A 14,944-nucleotide genomic window follows, 5' to 3' on the forward strand; every position below is an offset into this window, starting at 1 on the left:
AGAGGTGAGGAAGGCAAAAAGCAGTGGGGGCCTGGACAGGAGGGGTATCTCAGGTAGTGCAATGGAAGGCTTCCGGAAGAGCGCCCGGGGCCAGGACCACCCTGGCTGGCCTGCAGGCACCAAGTTGGCCTGCGTGCTTTCGCTGGTGTGGCTCCACGGCCCTTCCTCTAGGATTTCAAGACCTTGTACATATTCAGGTGTTTTACCTGGGAAGGGTGGGAACAGTTCAGCAGCAGCTGGCCTGGGGCTCAGCTCACGTTTACTCACAGATGCCTCGGCACGGTCCCCCAGCTTTGCAATGAGGACCCTCCTTGCGTGGGGGGTGGGTTGCTGGCTGTATGGGAGATGGTTCCCCACCTCTGACAAATTTCAGAATTGTTTACCGCTGGAGCAAGTGCCCTGATAGGGTTTTCCTCTGTATAACTCGTGGGTTCAGGTTTTTTTTTTCTTTTATGGTTCAAGTTAGATTTTATTCCTCTTTTATGTATTTATAGATATAAGCATGGAAATAATTCATTCCTATAAATACATATGTGTGACGGGAAGAAAGTTTTTCTGTTTTATTTTTAAATTTTATTTTTTAAAATTTTGAAATTTAATTTTTATTTAATATTTTCATACAGCACGTTATTATTAGTTATGTATTTTATGCATATACATGTATACAGGTCAATCCCAATCTCCCAACTCATCCCACCACCACCACCCCATGGCTTCCCACACTTGGTGTCCATACGTTTGTTCTCTACCTCTGTGTCTCTATTTCTTCCCTGCAAAGCAGTTCATCTGTACCATTTTTTAGGCTCCACATATATGCATTAATATACAACATTTGTTTTCCTCTTTCTGACTTACTTCATTCTGTATGACAGTCTCTCGATCCATCGATGTCTCTACAAATGACCCAGTTTCATTCCTTTTTATGGCCGAGTAATATTCCATTTTATATATGTACCACATCTTTATCCATTCATCTGTCTGTGGGCATTTAGGTGGCTTCCATTACCTGGCTATTGTAAAGAGTGCTGCAACGAACATTGTGGTGAATGTGCCTTTTTGATTTACGGTTTTCTCTGGGTATATGCCCAGAAGTGGGATTGCTGGATCAGATGTTGATTCTATTTCTAGTTTTTTTTAAGGAAACTCCATACTGTTCTCCATAGTGACTGTATCAATTTACATTCCCACCAATAGTGGAAGAGGGCTCCTTTTGTCCACACCCTCCCCAGAATTGGTTGTTTGTAGATTTTCTGATGATGCCGATTCTAACAGGTGTGAGGTGATACCTCATTGTAGTTTTGATTTGCATTTCTCTAATAATTAGTGCTGTTGAGCAGCTTTTCATGTGCGTCTTGGCCATCTCTGTGTCTCCTTTGAAGAAATGTCTCTTTAGATCTTCTGCCCATTTTTGTATTGGGTTGTTTGTTTTTTTAATATAAAGCTGAATGAGCTGTTTATATATATTGGAGATTAAACCTCTGTCCATTGATTCGTTTGCCTCGACTTTCGCCCATTCTGAGGGATGCCTTTTTCCATTCCCGTTTTTTCTAACAAAAAAGGAAAGGAAGGAAAAGAAGCAGAACACTAATGTGCGTAAAATATGCCTTTTGAAACGGTCGTTTTGAAATATGGACGTCCTTTGAATTTTTTGGTCGATATGTGACCCCAGGATTTGTTTTCAGGGCAGGTGTCATTTACAGGCCTGCAATGATTTTGAATATCAACTGACCATTAGCGCTGGGATTAAAGCTGCTGTTGTGTGAAACGGCCACAAGGTGGCAGCCGTTCTCCCTTACCAAATCTGGTGACTAGGGCAACAGAGCCTCAATGGAAGTGGTGTTCTAGATTGGAATTTAGATTGGAATGTGCCAGGAGAAAGCCCCTCAAGTTTGTCTCACTACTTCTTCGTGTTTTTAATTTAATTTTTTTATTTTTTATTACAGCAAGTTTGATTACAATGTTTGGCTTGTTGTAGGTGTGGAAGATGTGGTTCTTTTACACATATACAGATGTCTGTTCTTCCTGGGATCCTTTTCCCATGTACGTTATGACAGAATGTTGAGTAGTCCTCTCTTGGTATTCTGTAGGTCTTTGGTGATTATATATGTCACCTGTGTTTGTATATGTCTGTTAACCCCGTTATCGTAATGAAACCAATCCTCACACCTTTCCATTGGTGAACCATAAGTTTGTTTAATGAATCTGTGATTGCCCTTCTCCGTGGCAATATCTGCCCTGGTATCCATTTTTAGGTAACACCTATAAGTGATATGATATGATATGTGTCTTTCACTTTCTGACTTACTACAAGTCACGTGATTACTTCTAGACTCATCTACGGTGCTGCAAATGGCATTGTGTCCTTTTTTCCCTTGGCTTCTATTCTGCCTTAGCGAGGTCCATTTTCAACAATGTGATTCCCTGAGGGTTGTGGATTAGCTGACCTGGGCAGCCTTACCCTGCCGGCCCGCCCTCGCCAGGTGTGCCTCGTTGAGGTCAATATAAACAGCGCTCCAGGCAGCAATAGCCCCTGAAGCTGTGCCTGACTCCATATTCTCTGCCCCGTCAGCAGTCTCGGGGCTGTGCTGGTGGGAGGGAGTGAGGGGCCACAGCTTTGTGGGTGGCCCGCTGTGAGTGGGGCTCTGCTGGCCATTCTGCAGGAGTTGTCAGGCTGCCACCTGTAAAGAAGAGGATGTGTCACCCATACCTTCCGCTGGAATTTCTCTCCGGACAGAGGTGAGGAAGGCAAAAAGCAGTGGGGGCCTGGACAGGAGGGGTATCTCAGGTAGGGCAATGGAAGGCTTCCGGAAGAGCGCCCGGGGCCAGGACCACCCTGGCTGGCCTGCAGGCACCAAGTTGGCCTGCGTGCTTTGGCTGGTGTGGCTCCACGGCCCTTCCTCTAGGATTTCAAGACCTTGTACATATTCAGGTGTTTTACCTGGGAAGGGTGGGAACAGTTCAGCAGCAGCTGGCCTGGGGCTCAGCTCACGTTTACTCACAGATGCCTCGGCACGGTCCCCCAGCTTTGCAATGAGGACCCTCCTTGCGTGGGGGGTGGGTTGCTGGCTGTATGGGAGATGGTTCCCCACCTCTGACAAATTTCAGAATTGTTTACCGCTGGAGCAAGTGCCCTGATAGGGTTTTCCTCTGTATAACTCGTGGGTTCAGGTTTTTTTTTTCTTTTATGGTTCAAGTTAGATTTTATTCCTCTTTTATATATTTATAGATATAAGCATGGAAATAATTCATTCCTATAAATACATCTGTGTGACGGGAAGAAAGTTTTTCTGTTTTATTTTTAAATTTTATTTTTTAAAATTTTGAAATTTAATTTTTATTTAATATTTTCATACAGCACGTTATTATTAGTTATGTATTTTATGCATATACATGTATACAGGTCAATCCCAATCTCCCAACTCATCCCACCACCACCACCCCATGGCTTCCCACACTTGGTGTCCATACGTTTGTTCTCTACCTCTGTGTCTCTATTTCTTCCCTGCAAAGCAGTTCATCTGTACCATTTTTTAGGCTCCACATATATGCATTAATATACAACATTTGTTTTCCTCTTTCTGACTTACTTCATTCTGTATGACAGTCTCTCGATCCATCGATGTCTCTACAAATGACCCAGTTTCATTCCTTTTTATGGCCGAGTAATATTCCATTTTATATATGTACCACATCTTTATCCATTCATCTGTCTGTGGGCATTTAGGTGGCTTCCATTACCTGGCTATTGTAAAGAGTGCTGCAACGAACATTGTGGTGAATGTGCCTTTTTGATTTACGGTTTTCTCTGGGTATATGCCCAGAAGTGGGATTGCTGGATCAGATGTTGATTCTATTTCTAGTATTTTTAAGGAATCTCCATACTGTTCTCCATAGTGACTGTATCAATTTACATTCCCACCAATAGTGGTAGAGGGCTCCTTTTGTCCACACCCTCCCCAGAATTGGTTGTTTGTAGATTTTCTGATGATGCCGATTCTAACAGGTGTGAGGTGATACCTCATTGTAGTTTTGATTTGCATTTCTCTAATAATTAGTGCTGTTGAGCAGCTTTTCATGTGCGTCTTGGCCATCTCTGTGTCTCCTTTGAAGAAATGTCTCTTTAGATCTTCTGCCCATTTTTGTATTGGGTTGTTTGTTTTTTTAATATAAAGCTGAATGAGCTGTTTATATATATTGGAGATTAAACCTCTGTCCATTGATTCGTTTGCCTCGACTTTCGCCCATTCTGAGGGATGCCTTTTTCCATTCCCGTTTTTTCTAACAAAAAAGGAAAGGAAGGAAAAGAAGCAGAACACTAATGTGCGTAAAATATGCCTTTTGAAACGGTCGTTTTGAAATATGGACGTCCGTTGAATTTTTTGGTCAATATGTGACCCCAGGATTTGTTTTCAGGGCAGGTGTCATTTACAGGCCTGCAATGATTTTGAATATCAACTGACCATTAGCGCTGGGATTAAAGCTGCTGTTGTGTGAAACGGCCACAAGGTGGCAGCCGTTCTCCCTTACCAAATCTGGTGACTAGGGCAACAGAGCCTCAATGGAAGTGGTGTTCTAGATTGGAATTTAGATTGGAATGTGCCAGGAGAAAGCCCCTCAAGTTTGTCTCACTACTTCTTCGTGTTTTTAATTTAATTTTTTTATTTTTTATTACAGCAAGTTTGATTACAATGTTTGGCTTGTTGTAGGTGTGGAAGATGTGGTTCTTTTACACATATACAGATGTCTGTTCTTCCTGGGATCCTTTTCCCATGTACGTTATGACAGAATGTTGAGTAGTCCTCTCTTGGTATTCTGTAGGTCTTTGGTGATTATATATGTCACCTGTGTTTGTATATGTCTGTTAACCCCGTTATCGTAATGAAACCAATCCTCACACCTTTCCATTGGTGAACCATAAGTTTGTTTAATGAATCTGTGATTGCCCTTCTCCGTGGCAATATCTGCCCTGGTATCCATTTTTAGGTAACACCTATAAGTGATATGATATGATATGTGTCTTTCACTTTCTGACTTACTACAAGTCACGTGATTACTTCTAGACTCATCTACGGTGCTGCAAATGGCATTGTGTCCTTTTTTCCCTTGGCTTCTATTCTGCCTTAGCGAGGTCCATTTTCAACAATGTGATTCCCTGAGGGTTGTGGATTAGCTGACCTGGGCAGCCTTACCCTGCCGGCCCGCCCTCCCCAGGTGTGCCTCGTTGAGGTCAATATAAACAGCGCTCCAGACAGCAATAGCCCCTGAAGCTGTGCCTGACTCCATATTCTCTGCCCCGTCAGCAGTCTCGGGGCTGTGCTGGTGGGAGGGAGTGAGGGGCCACAGCTTTGTGGGTGGCCCGCTGTGAGTGGGGCTCTGCTGGCCATTCTGCAGGAGTTGTCAGGCTGCCACCTGTAAAGAAGAGGATGTGTCACACATACCTTCCGCTGGAATTTCTCTCCGGACAGAGGTGAGGAAGGCAAAAAGCAGTGGGGGCCTGGACAGGAGGGGTATCTCAGGTAGGGCAATGGAAAGCTTCCGGAAGAGCGCCCGGGGCCAGGACCACCCTGGCTGGCCTGCAGGCACCAAGTTGGCCTGCGTGCTTTCGCTGGTGTGGCTCCACGGCCCTTCCTCTAGGATTTCAAGACCTTGTACATATTCAGGTGTTTTACCTGAGAAGGGTGGGAACAGTTCAGCAGCAGCTGGCCTGGGGCTCAGCTCATGTTTACTCACAGATGCCTCGGCACGGTCCCCCAGCTTTGCAATGAGGACGCTCGTTGCGTGGGGGGTGGGTTGCTGGCTGTATGGGAGATGGTTCCCCACCTCTGACCAATTTCAGAATTGTTTACCGCTGGAGCAAGTGCCCTGATAGGGTTTTCCTCTGTATAACTCGTGGGTTAAGGTTTTTTATTTTTCTTTTATGTTTCAAGTTAGATTTTATTCCTCTTTTATGTATTTATAGATATAAGCATGGAAATAATTCATTCCTATAAATACATCTGTGTGACGGGAAGAAGGTTTTTCTGTTTTATTTTTAAATTTTATTTTTTAAAATTTTGAAATTTAATTTTTATTTTTTTTATACAGCACGTTATTATTAGTTATGTATTTTATGCATATACATGTATACAGTTCAATCCCAATCTCCCAACTCATCCCACCACCACCAACCCATGGCTTCCCACACTTGGTGTCCATACGTTTGTTCTCTACCTCTGTGTCTCTATTTCTTCCCTGCAAACCAGTTCATCTGTACCATTTTTTAGGCTCCACATATATGCATTAATATACAATATTTGTTTTCCTCTTTCTGACTTATTTCATACTGTATGACAGTATCTCGATCCATCGATGTCTCTACAAATGACCCAGTTTCATTCCTTTTTATGGCCGAGTAATATTCCATTTTATATATGTACCACATCTTTATCCATTCATCTGTCTGTGGGCATTTAGGTGGCTTCCATTACCTGGCTCTTGTAAAGATTGCTGCAACGAACATTGTGGTGAATGTGCCTTTTTGATTTACGGTTTTCTCTGGGTATAGGCCCAGAAGTGGGATTGCTGGATCAGATGGTAATTCTATTTCTAGTTTTTTTAAGGAAACTCCATACTGTTCTCCATAGTGACTGTATCAATTTACATTCCCACCAATAGTGGAAGAGGGCTCCTTTTGTCCACACCCTCCCCAGAATTGGTTGTTTGTAGATTTTCTGATGATGCCGATTCTAACAGGTGTGAGGTGACACCTCATTGTAGTTTTGACTTGCATTTCTCTAATAATTAGTGCTGTTGAGCAGCTTTTCATGTGCGTCTTGGCCATCTCTGTGTCTCCTTTGAAGAAACCTCTCTTTAGATCTTCTGCCCATTTTTGTATTGGGTTGTTTGTTCTTTTAATATTAAGCTGCATGTGCTGTTTATATATATTGGAGATTAAACCTCTGTCCATTGATTCGTTTGCAACGATTTTCGCCCATTCTGAGGGATGCCTTTTTCCATTCCCGTTTTTTCTAACAAAAAAGGAAAGAAAGGAAAAGAAGCAGAACACTAATGTGCGTAAAATATGCCTTTTGAAACGGTCGTTTTGAAATATGGACGTCCTTTGAAATTTTTGGTCGATATGTGACCCCAGGATTTGTTTTCAGGGCAGGTGTCATTTACAGGCCTGCAATGATTTTGAATATCAACTGACCATTAGCGCTGGGATTAAAGCTGCTGTTGTGTGAAACGGCCACAAGGTGGCAGCCGTTCTCCCTTACCAAATCTGGTGACTAGGGCAACAGAGCCTCAATGGAAGTGGTGTTCTAGATTGGAATTTAGAATGGAATGTGCCAGGAGAAAGCCCCTCATGTTTGTCTCACTACTTCTTCTTCGTGTTTTTAATTTATTTTTTTTTTATTTTTTATTACAGCAAGATTGATTACAATGTTTGGCTTGTTGTAGGTGTGGAAGATGTGGTTCTTTTACACATATACAGATGTCTGTTCTTCCTGGGATCCTTTTCCCATGTACGTTATGACAGAATGTTGAGTAGTCCTCTCTTGGTATTCTGTAGGTCTTTGGTGATTATATATGTCACCTGTGTTTGTATATGTCTCTTAACCCCGATATCGTAATGAAACCAATCCTCACACCTTTCCATTGGTGAACCATAAGTTTGTTTAATGAATCTGTGATTGCCCTTCTCCGTGGAAATATCTGCCCTGGTATCCATTTTTAGGTAACACCTATAAGTGATATGATATGATATGTGTCTTTCACTTTCTGACTTACTACAAGTCACGTGATTACTTCTAGACTCATCTACGGTGCTGCAAATGGCATTGTGTCCTTTTTTCCCTTGGCATCTCTTCTGCCTTAGCGAGGTCCATTTTCAACAATGTGATTCCCTGAGGGTTGTGGATTAGCTGACCTGGGCAGCCTTACCCTGCCGGCCCGCCCTCCCCAGGTGTGCCTCGTTGAGGTCAATATAAACAGCGCTCCAGGCAGCAATAGCCTCTGAAGCTGTGCCTGACTCCATATTCTCTGCCCTGTCAGCAGTCTCGGGGCTGTGCTGGTGGGAGGGAGTGAGGGGCCACAGATTTGTGGGTGGCCCGCTGTGAGTGGGGCTCTGCTGGCCATTCTGCAGGAGTTGTCAGGCTGCCACCTGTAAAGAAGAGGATGTGTCACCCATACCTTCCGCTGGAATTTCTCTCCGGACAGAGGTGAGGAAGGCAATAAGCAGTGGGGGCCGGGACAGGAGGGGTATCTCAGGTAGGGCAATGGAAAGCTTCTGGAAGAGTGCCCGGGGCCAGGACCACCCTGGCTGGCCTGCAGGCACCAAGTTGGCCTGCGTGCTTTCACTGGTGTGGCTCCACGGCCCTTCCTCTAGGCTTTCAAGCCCTTGTACATTTTCAGGTGTTTTACCTGGGAAGGGTGGGAACAGTTCAGCAGCAGCTGGCCTGGGGCTCAGCTCACGTTTACTCATAGATGCCTCGGCACGGTCCCGCAGCTTTGCAATGAGGACGCTCCTTGCGTGGGGGGTGGGTTGCTGGCGGTATGGGAGATGGTTCCCCACCTCTGACCAATTTCAGAATTGTTTACTGCTGGAGCAAGTGCCCTGAAAGGGTTTTCCTCTGTATAACTCGTGGGTTAAGGTTTTTTATTTTTCTTTTATGTTTCAAGTTAGATTTAATTCCTCTTTTATGTATTTATAGATATAAGCATGGAAATAATTCATTCCTATAAATACATCTGTGTGACGGGAAGAACGTTTTTCTGTTTTATTTTTAAATTTTATTTTTTAAAATTTTGAAATTTAATTTTTATTTTTTTTATACAGCACGTTATTATTAGTTATGTATTTTATGCATATACATGTATACAGGTCAATCCCAATCTCCCAACTCATCCCACCACCACCACCCCATGGCTTCCCACACTTGGTGTCCATACGTTTGTTCTCTACCTCTGTGTCTCTATTTCTTCCTTGCAAAGCAGTTCATCTGTACCATTTTTTAGGCTCCACATATATGCATTAATATACAATATTTGTTTTCCTCTTTCTGACTTACTTCATTCTGTATGACAGTCTCTCGATCCATCGATGTCTCTACAAATGACCCAGTTTCATTCCTTTTTATGGCCGAGTAATATTCCATTTTATATATGTACCACATCTTTATCCATTCATCTGTCTGTGGGCATTTAGGTGGCTTCCATTACATGGCTCTTGTAAAGAGTGCTGCAACGAACATTGTGGTGAATGTGCCTTTTTGATTTACGGTTTTCTCTGGGTATATGCCCAGAAGTGGGATTGCTGGATCAGATGGTAATTCTATTTCTAGTTTTTTTAAGGAAACTCCATACTGTTCTCCATAGTGACTGTATCAATTTACATTCCCACCAATAGTGGAAGAGGGCTCCTTTTGTCCACACCCTCCCCAGAATTGGTTGTTTGTAGATTTTCTGATGATGCCGATTCTAACAGGTGTGAGGTGACACCTCATTGTAGTTTTGATTTGCATTTCTCTAATAATTAGTGCTGTTGAGCAGCTTTTCATGTGCGTCTTGGCCATCTCTGTGTCTCCTTTGAAGAAACCTCTCTTTAGATCTTCTGCCCATTTTTGTATTGGGTTGTTTGTTCTTTTAATATTAAGCTGCATGAGCTGTTTATATATATTGGAGATTAAACCTCTGTCCATTGATTCGTTTGCAACGATTTTCGCCCATTCTGAGGGATGCCTTTTTCCATTCCCGTTTTTTCTAACAAAAAAGGAAAGAAAGGAAAAGAAGCAGAACACTAATGTGCGTAAAATATGCCTTTTGAAACGGTCGTTTTGAAATATGGACGTCCTTTGAATTTTTTGGTCGATATGTGACCCCAGGATTTGTTTTCAGGGCAGGTGTCATTTACAGGCCTGCAATGATTTTGAATATCAACTGACCATTAGCGCTGGGATTAAAGCTGCTGTTGTGTGAAACGGCCACAAGGTGGTAGCAGTTCTCCCTTACCAAATCTGGTGACTAGGGCAACAGAGCCTCAATGGAAGTGGTGTTCTAGATTGGAATTTAGAATGGAATGTGCCAGGAGAAAGCCCCTCACGTTTGTCTCACTACTTCTTCTTCGTGTTTTTAATTTAATTTTTTTTTATTTTTTATTACAGCAAGTTTGATTACAATGTTTGGCTTGTTGTAGGTGTGGAAGATGTGGTTCTTTTACACATATACAGATGTCTGTTCTTCCTGGTATCCTTTTCCCATGTACGTTATGACAGAATGTTGAGTAGTCCTCTCTTGGTATTCTGTAGGTCTTTGGTGATTATATATGTCACCTGTGTTTGTATATGTCTCTTAACCCCGATATCGTAATGAAACCAATCCTCACACCTTTCCATTGGTGAACCATAAGTTTGTTTAATGAATCTGTGATTGCCCTTCTCCGTGGCAATATCTGCCCTGGTATCCATTTTTAGGTAACACCTATAAGTGATATGATATGATATGTGTCTTTCACTTTCTGACTTACTACAAGTCACGTGATTACTTCTAGACTCATCTACGGTGCTGCAAATGGCATTGTGTCCTTTTTTCCCTTGGCTTCTATTCTGCCTTAGCGAGGTCCATTTTCAACAATGTGATTCCCTGAGGGTTGTGGATTAGCTGACCTGGGCAGCCTTACCCTGCCGGCCCGCCCTCCCCAGTTGTGCCTCGTTGAGGTCAATATAAACAGCGCTCCAGGCAGCAATAGCCCCTGAAGCTGTGCCTGACTCCATATTCTCTGCCCCGTCAGCAGTCTCGGGGCTGTGCTGGTGGGAGGGAGTGAGGGGCCACAGCTTTTTGGGTGGCCCGCTGTGAGTGGGGCTCTGCTGGCCATTCTGCAGGAGTTGTCAGGCTGCCACCAGTAAAGAAGAGGATGTGTCACCCATACCTTCCGCTGGAATTTCTCTCCGGACAGAGGTGAGGAAGGCAAAAAGCAGTGGGGGCCTGGACAGGAGGGGTATCTCAGGTAGGGCAATGGAAGGCTTCCGGAAGAGCGCCCGGGGCCAGGACCACCCTGGCTGGCCTGCAGGCACCAAGTTGGCCTGCGTGCTTTCGCTGGTGTGGCTCCACGGCCCTTCCTCTAGGATTTCAAGACCTTGTACATATTCAGGTGTTTTACCTGGGAAGGGTGGGAACAGTTCAGCAGCAGCTGGCCTGGGGCTCAGCTCACGTTTACTCACAGATGCCTCGGCACGGTCCCCCAGCTTTGCAATGAGGACCCTCCTTGCGTGGGGGGTGGGTTGCTGGCTGTATGGGAGATGGTTCCCCACCTCTGACAAATTTCAGAATTGTTTACCGCTGGAGCAAGTGCCCTGATAGGGTTTTCCTCTGTATAACTCGTGGGTTCAGGTTTTTTTTTTCTTTTATGGTTCAAGTTAGATTTTATTCCTCTTTTATGTATTTATAGATATAAGCATGGAAATAATTCATTCCTATAAATACATCTGTGTGACGGGAAGAAAGTTTTTCTGTTTTATTTTTAAATTTTATTTTTTAAAATTTTGAAATTTAATTTTTATTTAATATTTTCATACAGCACATTATTATTAGTTATGTATTTTATGCATATACATGTATACAGGTCAATCCCAATCTCCCAACTCATCCCACCACCACCACCCCATGGCTTCCCACACTTGGTGTCCATACGTTTGTTCTCTACCTCTGTGTCTCTATTTCTTCCCTGCAAACCAGTTCATCTGTACCATTTTTTAGGCTCCACATATATGCATTAATATACAACATTTGTTTTCCTCTTTCTGACTTACTTCATTCTGTATGACAGTCTCTCGATCCATCGATGTCTCTACAAATGACCCAGTTTCATTCCTTTTTATGGCCGAGTAATATTCCATTTTATATATGTACCACATCTTTATCCATTCATCTGTCTGTGGGCATTTAGGTGGCTTCCATTACCTGGCTATTGTAAAGAGTGCTGCAACGAACATTGTGGTGAATGTGCCTTTTTGATTTACGGTTTTCTCTGGGTATATGCCCAGAAGTGGGATTGCTGGATCAGATGTTGATTCTATTTCTAGTTTTTTTAAGGAAACTCCATACTGTTCTCCATAGTGACTGTATCAATTTACATTCCCACCAATAGTGGAAGAGGGCTCCTTTTGTCCACACCCTCCCCAGAATTGGTTGTTTGTAGATTTTCTGATGATGCCGATTCTAACAGGTGTGAGGTGATACCTCATTGTAGTTTTGATTTGCATTTCTCTAATAATTAGTGCTGTTGCGCAGCTTTTCATGTGCGTCTTGGCCATCTCTGTGTCTCCTTTGAAGAAATGTCTCTTTAGATCTTCTGCCCATTTTTGTATTGGGTTGTTTGTTTTTTTTAATATAAAGCTGAATGAGCTGTTTATATATATTGGAGATTAAACCTCTGTCCATTGATTCGTTTGCCTCGACTTTCGCCCATTCTTAGGGATGCCTTTTTCCATTCCCGTTTTTTCTAACAAAAAAGGAAAGGAAGGAAAAGAAGCAGAACACTAATGTGCGTAAAATATGCCTTTTGAAACGGTCGTTTTGAAATATGGACGTCCTTTGAAATTTTTGGTCGATATGTGACCCCAGGATTTGTTTTCAGGGCAGGTGTCATTTACAGGCCTGCAATGATTTTGAATATCAACTGACCATTAGCGCTGGGATTAAAGCTGCTGTTGTGTGAAACGGCCACAAGGTGGCAGCCGTTCTCCCTTACCAAATCTGGTGACTAGGGCAACAGAGCCTCAATGGAAGTGGTGTTCTAGATTGGAATTTAGATTGGAATGTGCCAGGAGAAAGCCCCTCAAGTTTGTCTCACTACTTCTTCGTGTTTTTAATTTAATTTTTTTATTTTTTATTACAGCAAGTTTGATTACAATGTTTGGCTTGTTGTAGGTGTGGAAGATGTGGATCTTTTACACATATACAGATGTCTGTCCTTCCTGGGATCCTTTTCCCATGTACGTTATGACAGAATGTTGAGTAGTCCTCTCTTGGTATTCTGTAGGTCTTTGGTGATTATATATGTCACCTGTGTTTGTATATGTCTGTTAACCCCGTTATCGTAATGAAACCAATCCTCACACCTTTCCATTGGTGAACCATAAGTTTGTTTAATGAATCTGTGATTGCCCTTCTCCGTGGCAATATCTGCCCTGGTATCCATTTTTAGGTAACACCTATAAGTGATATGATATGATATGTGTCTTTCACTTTCTGACTTACTACAAGTCACGTGATTACTTCTAGACTCATCTACGGTGCTGCAAATGGCATTGTGTCCTTTTTTCCCTTGGCTTCTATTCTGCCTTAGCGAGGTCCATTTTCAACAATGTGATTCCCTGAGGGTTGTGGATTAGCTGACCTGGGCAGCCTTACCCTGCCGGCCCGCCCTCCCCAGGTGTGCCTCGTTGAGGTCAATATAAACAGCGCTCCAGGCAGCAATAGCCCCTGAAGCTGTGCCTGACTCCATATTCTCTGCCCCGTCAGCAGTCTCGGGGCTGTGCTGGTGGGAGGGAGTGAGGGGCCACAGCTTTGTGGGTGGCCCGCTGTGAGTGGGGCTCTGCTGGCCATTCTGCAGGAGTTGTCAGGCTGCCACCTGTAAAGAAGAGGATGTGTCACACATACCTTCCGCTGGAATTTCTCTCCGGACAGAGGTGAGGAAGGCAAAAAGCAGTGGGGGTCTGGACAAGAGGGGTATCTCAGGTAGGGCAATGGAAAGCTTCCGGAAGAGCGCCCGGGGCCAGGACCACCCTGGCTGGCCTGCAGGCACCAAGTTGGCCTGCGTGCTTTCGCTGGTGTGGCTCCACGGCCCTTCCTCTAGGATTTCACGACCTTGTACATATTCAGGTGTTTTACCTGGGAAGGGTGGGAACAGTTCAGCAGCAGCTGGCCTGGGGCTCAGCTCACGTTTACTCACAGATGCCTCGGCACGGTCCCCCAGCTTTGCAATGAGGACGCTCCTTGCATAGGGGTTGGGTTGCTGGCTCTATGGGAGATGGTTCCCCACCTCTGACCAATTTCAGAATTGTTTACCGCTGGAGCAAGTGCCCTGATAGGGTTTTCCTCTGTATAACTCGTGGGTTAAGGTTTTTTTTTTTTCTTTTATGTTTCAAGTTAGATTTTATTCCTCTTTTATGTATTTATAGATATAAGCATGGAAATAATTCATTCCTATAAATACATCTGTGTGACGGGAAGAACGTTTTTCTGTTTTATTTTTAAATTTTATTTTTTAAAATTTTGAAATTTAATTTTTATTTAATATTTTTATACAGCACGTTATTATTAGTTATGTATTTTATGCATATACATGTATACAGGTCAATCCCAATCTCCCAACTCATCCCACCACCACCACCCCATGGCTTCCCACACTTGGTGTCCATACGTTTGTTCTCTACCTCTGTGTCTCTATTTCTTCCCTGCAAACCAGTTCATCTGTACCATTTTTTAGGCTCCACATATATGCATTAATATACAACATTTGTTTTCCTCTTTCTGACTTACTTCATTCTGTATGACAGTCTCTCAATCCATCGATGTCTCTACAAATGACCCAGTTTCATTCCTTTTTATGGCCGAGTAATATTCCATTTTATATATGTACCACATCTTTATCCATTCATCTGTCTGTGGGCATTTAGCTGGCTTCCATTACCTGGCTCTTGTAAAGAGTGCTGCAACGAACATTGTGGTGAATGTGCCTTTTTGATTTACGGTTTTCACTGGGTATATGCCCAGAAGTGGGATTGCTGGATCAGATGTTGATTCTATTTCTAGTTTTTTTAAGGAAACTCCATACTGTTCTCCATAGAGACTGTATCAATTTACATTCCCACCAATAGTGGAAGAGGGCTCCTTTTGTCCACACCCTCCCCAGAATTGGTTGTTTGTAGATTTTCTGATGTTGCCGATTCTAACAGGTGTGAGG

This window comes from Mesoplodon mirus (genome assembly GCF_964341445.2).
Source record: "Mesoplodon mirus genome assembly, chromosome: 8".
Taxonomy (NCBI): domain Eukaryota; kingdom Metazoa; phylum Chordata; class Mammalia; order Artiodactyla; family Ziphiidae; genus Mesoplodon; species Mesoplodon mirus.